The 1,110-nt window shown below is 44.7% G+C and overlaps 1 protein-coding gene across 1 annotated transcript in view; it reads left to right on the forward strand.

The window, feature by feature from the left end:
• The window catches only part of DHX8 (DEAH (Asp-Glu-Ala-His) box polypeptide 8), a 57,500-nt gene that overhangs the window by 53,030 nt on the left and 3,360 nt on the right, over positions 1 to 1,110 (forward strand). The gene's annotated exons all lie outside the window — the stretch shown is intronic.

The raw sequence follows: 1,110 nt of genomic DNA on the forward strand, positions 1-1,110 counted from the left end.
AGGTTGCAGTGAGCTGAGATTGGGCCACTGCACTCCAGCCTGGGCGACAAGAGTGAGACTCTGTCTCAAGTATGTGCTTTCTATTATAGTGGTCTGAGTTTTATGTGGCCCAGCCCTGGAAGTTATCACCAATCTCACCAGTGGCTTCCTAATTGCAATTGAAGAAATGAGAAATAAAGTAAGAAGTAGCTTCCCCACATGCTGACACTGGCTAGACTGACCCCCTTATCACATGCCTTCTTCCTTTCTGTTCTAGGCCATGGGTATCAATGATCTGCTGTCCTTTGATTTCATGGATGCCCCACCAATGGAAACTTTGATCACAGCCATGGAGCAGCTGTACACGCTGGGAGCCCTGGATGACGAGGGCCTGCTTACTCGCTTGGGCCGCCGGGTAAAGGACAGACTTAACTTCCTGTGCTTTTGGGCAGATTCCCTGGTCAGCCTTTCACATCCTTCGGTCTGTACAAAATCAGGCTGAGGCCATGGATAAGCTTTGAGTAGAATTCTAAATGTTTTTTTTTAACCTGAATTTCTCCACTATCACTTTAAACTGTTTCTTCTTTATACAAAAAGGTGTTCTGTTCACAGTTAATTTGCCTCAGGATGTATTACTGAATGTGGCCTTAATTAGAAATGGCATCTGCAAAATTCTCACCTACCCCGGCAGTAGTTATGTGCTTGGTCACATACATCCTGTTGGAGTTTATTTGGGAAAATAATAAACAACAGCATTCTTCTGATAGTGAAAGGCATCCCAAGGCATCATTATGCTTTGGGAAAATCTGTGTTGTTACCCACTCTGACCAAGGTCTTGCTATGGTGAATCCGAATGTGTCTTCCACAGGGAAGCAGTTGTAGTTTTTTTTCTCCCTCTAGATGGCAGAGTTCCCTCTGGAGCCAATGCTATGCAAAATGCTCATCATGTCTGTGCATCTGGGCTGCAGTGAGGAAATGCTGACCATTGTATCCATGTTGTCTGTGCAGAACGTCTTCTATAGGCCCAAGGTAGGAAGTTCAGATCCAGTTTAGATGGGGGTGCTGTGAAGTTGGGGTAGTTGGCCTGTTACCATTCCAATGCTTGATGTGGACTTTTTTTTTTTTTTTTTT

The sequence above is a fragment of the Mandrillus leucophaeus genome, unplaced genomic scaffold (assembly GCF_000951045.1).
Source record: "Mandrillus leucophaeus isolate KB7577 unplaced genomic scaffold, Mleu.le_1.0 Scaffold290, whole genome shotgun sequence".
Taxonomy (NCBI): domain Eukaryota; kingdom Metazoa; phylum Chordata; class Mammalia; order Primates; family Cercopithecidae; genus Mandrillus; species Mandrillus leucophaeus.